Consider the following 6,000-nt stretch of genomic DNA (forward strand, 5'->3'; position numbering starts at 1 on the left):
TTGTTCCTCGGTATCTATCAACATGCTAATCGACCCAGAGTTTCGATTCCGTCTAGTAACTGCCTCCCAAATATACATTCAGGCACTGTGCCTGCTTGTTGTCTAGCATTGTCCACATTTCCCTACATTCTTTGTGAGCGTCCATTTTGTATTCTGGAAGTGGCCATCCCAGATGGCTACACTACCTCCTTGTGATCCTCAATGCGAAGCGTGAAGGATCATATTACTGCATCTTCTTTGTTCTCTGCCTAAGTCGAGCACCCGCAATCAAGGACAGGCTCTACTCTACTCTGTCCTATAGATTGGAACTTTACCTAAATTGTTTTGTATACACACATTATAAAATTCTACGGGGCGCTATGACATTCAGGCATGCATTACAATTAAACACGGGAACCTCTAACTATTCTTATCTAAACTATCCTTAGTCACTTAAAAGAATTTACAACAGTATAAACTATACAGTAAACTATACAATGCAGGTCTCTGTGGCTTGGCAGTCAAGTACAGAGTTTTACATCTTTTTATTAGAACAAACAAACAAAAAAAATTGGTGCACTTTAATTCACTTAAAGAGAGTGGGGGGTTTGCTGAAGTCCGGAAATAGGGGATCTGTATGTATATACCAGAGTGCGGGAGGCTTTCCTTTGCCATTTCCTAAGTCTCAGTGTCTGGATGACACTACAGAGTATTGCCATGGCTAACAGTGCTTCTACAATGTAGGACAGGGAATACCAGGTGATGAACTTGTCACACCAGGTTGGTGTAGCAGTTGCTGTCTCTGGGTGTAGTGTATGGCAGGGATGAGAAACATTCACAGCCTGTGAGGTAGGGGTCGGGGGGTCACGTCCGCACGCAACTGTAGGGATCACGCGAAGATCCAAATGTAGATTATGATATAGAAACATAGAAACATAGAATTTACAGTGCAGAAGGAGGCCAATCAGCCCATCGAGTCTGCACCAGCCCGTGGAAAGAGCACCCTACTTAAGCCCACGCCCCACCGTTTCCCTTGAACCCAGTAACCCCACTTAACCTTTTTGGACAATAAGGGCAATTTATCATGGCCAATCCACCTAACCTGCACATCTTTGGACTGTGGGAGGAAACCAGAGAACCCGGAGGAGACCCACGCAGACACGGGGGGAACGTGCAGACTCTGCACAGACAGTGACCCAAGCCGGGAATATAACCTCGGACCCTGGAGCTATGAAGTTAATCTGGAGAAGCTAACCATTGTGCTACCGTGCCGCCCCTAGGGATAGGAAGACATCAACATTAAATGAAAGGAAGGTGTTGTAGATGGGAACTGCACATCCCCACTATCCTACAATTTGTTTCCCCTTTAAGTATTTATCCAACTTTCCCGTTTGAGCGTCCCTATTGAATCTGCTTCCACTGCCCTTTCAGGCAGTGCCTTCCAGATCACAACAACTCGCTGTGTTAAAAAAATTCTTCTCATTCCTCCTTTGGTTCATTAACCAATCTCTCCAATCTATGTCCCCTCTGGTTACTGGCCCTTTGTAAACTCATTCTCCCCATTTAGTCTATCAAAACCCCCTCGTGATTGTGAACACCTCGATTAAATCTCCCCCATAACCTTCTCTGCTCTAAAGAGAATAATCCCAGTTTCTCCAGATTAACTGAGGTCCCCTCATCCCTGGAACTGAACTGATAAATCGTCTCCAAGTCATCATTCCTAAAGTGTAGGGCCCAGAATTGGACACAATAGTCCAATGAGTTAAATCGTTTCAGCAGAACATCCTCACTTTTGTATTCTGCTTCTCTATTGATAAATCCCCCTTTTGTAAACAGCCTCATCAACCTGTCCAGTCATCTTCAGGATCATTTATATTATATTCACCTCTTCCTTTCCACCAAAAAACCTCACTTCTCAGGTGCCATCGTTTAGGGCACACCATTCTGCACTGGAGGAATTAAACCCCACCCAGTGCCCATCATCCCCCATCGTGTCCACCATCCCTACCCAGTGCCCATCATCCCCAATCCAGTGTTCATATTCTCTTCTTCCTTCCGTGGTCTTCCTGTGGCTTCTGTGGTTCTGGATTTCTGTGGACACAAGCATAATATCTGTTATTATCTTGCTTAAGATCTCGTATGTCTGTCTGTCTGTCCTTTTATTACCAATTGCCCATTATAATTGGTCACCATCTGTGACTCCCTCATTTTTTTTTAAACCAAATATTTTGGGACAAGACATCCAATAAGAAAATATTGTCACAGAGCGAGTTGTCTCGTAGCCTGTGCGATCGATGCGGTGATTGTACCATCCCAGTGTTTGAAGATGTAAATAGCATTTGGAGAGCAACCTAAGGGTCACTGGAAAACAAACAAAAGAGTTTTGAACCAAAAGGTCCGAATGGGGTGCGTATGGGCCGCGGCGGGTAAGAATTGGTGGAATCCCCGGGTAGGACGGTGACCAGTGCCGTATGTGCACTACCTGAGCGTAGCTGACCAGATGGGGGTCATCAGGTACGGCGGGGACCAGTGCCGTTACTCTACTGCCTGAGCGACCGGACAAGAATGGAAAGAATTTGTGTTCGCCGTGGATGTTGCCTCTTGTGATTACCTTCGAATCAGAAGAGTAGCTATAATTGGTTGTCTGCCGACAAACTAGTACCTTTAACTGCCAGTGGGCGTTAAAAGAGTGGTGGCGTGGGGCCATGAAAACTTTAAGTGAACAAACAACATTCAACATGTACAGTAACAAACATTTAAAGCAACAAACTAACATAACAAAAATCGTGCAGGCTCCATCAGAAAGGACACCGTAAATCTCCATCGGTTCCTTTTTACCATCATCTGGACACCTCATTGCTCTATAGCGAACAGAGTCGCAAAGGGGTTCGTCTGGTGGGAGTCAGACTCTAAGTCATCATCTTCTCCCGGTTGCCATACTCATGACTGGAGTAGTTGTGCCAAAGCTGCTTGGGGCGAATTGGGGTCCATCTCATCATTCTGGATGAGTCTGTACGAATTGTCTCGGTGGCAGTGTTTCGTGTCGAGGTTGGAGATGGTAGGGGGAAATCCATTGTCGTCGGGCGGTGGGTCTGGATCAGGGGCTTTAATGTACGTGGTCTCAAAGGGGTCGCTGGAATCTTGTTCGGAATCGCTGGGAGTGGGGCCTGGTGCAGGGCTGAAATCGTGTTGTGGTGCTATGGGGCTGTCGCTATCGCTGTCGCTGCTGGTTGAATGAAGGGAGAGGTGGAGTCGTGCCTCTGGGGGTGGAGTCGCAGTAGTGTCTGAGGATGGCCTGAACTGGTTGGGGGAGGGTAGGAATAGGTCGTCCGTGGGCGGGGCGTGTTCATCTGCTGCTGCAAGTGAGATGTGGTGTGAATGGTTGTTTTGTGTGCCAAAAGCCTTAAGCTGGTTTATGTGAAACCATGCAGACTTGCCATTGGGATAAGTAATTTTATATACGGAGGGGCTGACTTTATCAGAAATGGAGTACTGCAAATTTGGGGGAGAGGAATGAGCTGGGGTTGTATAGGGATAGCATGACCTGCTGCCCTACTACAAATTCTGTGGCATGTACTGTTTTGTCAAGCAAACTTTACTTTGCTTCTTCCCAAGCCTAACAGCTGCTGCGAGCTGGGCTGCTTTTACATTCTCGCCAATCTGCTGAACTGCTTTCTCATGGGTGAGGGCGGTGACTGTGGGGCTGGCCAAATCGAGTCCTAACAAATATTCTGTCCCCTTCATGGGTCGTCCAGTCATGAGGGTGTGGGGGGTGTATCCTGTCGACGTGGATACCGTGTTCCTTATGAACATTAGTGCAAAGGGGAGAACTGTGTCCCAGGTGCTATTGTGCTGTTGCACTATTTTCCTTAGGGTTACTTTGAGAGTCCTATTCATTCTCTCAACTATTCGACTTGATTGGGGGTGATATGCAATCTGGAATTTTTGTTTGATTCCAAAAATTGTGAGGACGTTTTTCATCACTCGTCCTGTAAAATGTGAGCCTTGGTTGGACTCTATGCTGCGGGGAAGACCCCATCTTGTAAAGATGTGCTGAGTGAGGATCTTGGCTGTCGCTTTAGCCGTGTTCGTTCTGAATGGAAAAGCTTCCACCCATTTTGTGAAAGTGTCGATGACCACCAACACATACATAAAACCATTCTTGCAGGGGGGTAGGGTTCCGATATAATCAATCTGCAAATTCGTCCAGGGGCCATTAACGGGGCGGGTGTGACTAAGCTGACCTTTCCTTGCATATCTGTCGGGATTCTTCTGGGCACAGATTAAACAGTTTTCAATGTAGTGCGTTACATTTGAATTTAAATCGGGCCACCAGCAGAGAGGTCTGAGGTGGGCGAGGGTTGCTTCTCTGCCTTGATGTCCATGGTTGTCATGGAATTGAAAAATAATTTGGTTTCTGTCCTGAGTGGGGACCACATAAATACCTTCTTTTAAAATTATACTGCCATGTGTCATCAACGTGTTCTTGTATTTATCGTAGGGGGCTGGGAAGTTGCCTTTTAAAACTTCCCTGAGCTGTTCATCTTAGAACATAGAACATAGAACATAGAACAATACAGCGCAGTACAGGCCCTTCGGCCCACGATGTTGCACCGAAACAAAAGCCATCCAACCTACACTATGCCATTATCATCCATATGTTTATCCAATAAACTTTTAAATGCCCTCAATGTTGGCGAGTTCACTACTGTAGCAGGTAGGGCATTCCACGGCCTCACTACTCTTTGCGTAAAGAACCTACCTCTGACCTCTGTCCTATAACTATTACCCCTCAGTTTAAAGTCATGTCCCCTCGTGCCAGCCATATCCATCCGCGGGAGAAGGCTCTCACTGTCCACCCTATCCAACCCCCTGATCATTTTGTATGCCTCTATTAAGTCTCCTCTTAACCTTCTTCTCTCCAACGAAAACAACCTCAAGTCCATCAGCCTTTCCTCGTAAGATTTTCCCTCCATACCAGGCAACATCCTGGTAAATCTCCTCTGCACCCGCTCCAAAGCCTCCACGTCCTTCCTATAATGCGGTGACCAGAACTGTACGCAATACTCCAAATGCGGCCGTACCAGAGTTCTGTACAGCTGCAACATGACCTCCCGACTCCGGAACTCAATCCCTCTACCAATAAAGGCCAACACTTCATAGGCCTTCTTCACAACCCTATCAACCTGGATGGCAACTTTCAGGGATCTATGTACTTGGACACCTAGATCCCTCTGCTCATCCAACCTTCCAAGAACTTTACCATTAGCCAAATATTCCGCATTCCTGTTATTCCTTCCAAAGTGAATCACCTCACACTTCTCTACATTAAACTCCATTTGCCACCTCTCGGCCCAGCTCTGCAGCTTATCTATATCCCTCTGTAATCTGCTACATCCTTCCACACTATCGACAACACCACCGACTTTAGTATCGTCTGCAAATTTACTCACCCACCCTTCTGCGCCTTCCTCTAGGTCATTGATAAAAATGACAAACAGCAACGGCCCCAGAACAGATCCTTGTGGTACTCCACTTGTGACTGTACTCCATTCTGAACATTTCCCATCAACCACCACCCTCTGTCTTCTTTCAGCTAGCCAATTTCTGATCCACATCTCTAAATCACCCTCAATCCCCAGCCTCCGTATTTTTTGCAATAGCCTACCGTGGGGAACCTTATCAAACGCTTTGCTGAAATCCATATACACCACATCAACTGCTCTACCCTCGTCTACCTGTTCAGTCACCTTCTCAAAGAACTCAATAAGGTTTGTGAGGCATGACCTACCCTTCACAAAGCCATGCTGACTATCCCTGATCATATTATTCCTATCTAGATGATTATAAATCTTGTCTCTTATAATCCCCTCCAAGACTTTACCCACTACAGACGTGAGGCTCACCGGCCTATAGTTGCCGGGGTTGTCTCTGCTCCCCTTTTTGAACAAAGGGACCACATTTGCTGTCCTCCAGTCCTCTGGCACTATTCCTGTAGCCAATGATGACATAAAAATCAAA

Source organism: Scyliorhinus torazame, chromosome 21 (genome assembly GCF_047496885.1).
Source record: "Scyliorhinus torazame isolate Kashiwa2021f chromosome 21, sScyTor2.1, whole genome shotgun sequence".
Lineage (NCBI taxonomy): Eukaryota > Metazoa > Chordata > Chondrichthyes > Carcharhiniformes > Scyliorhinidae > Scyliorhinus > Scyliorhinus torazame.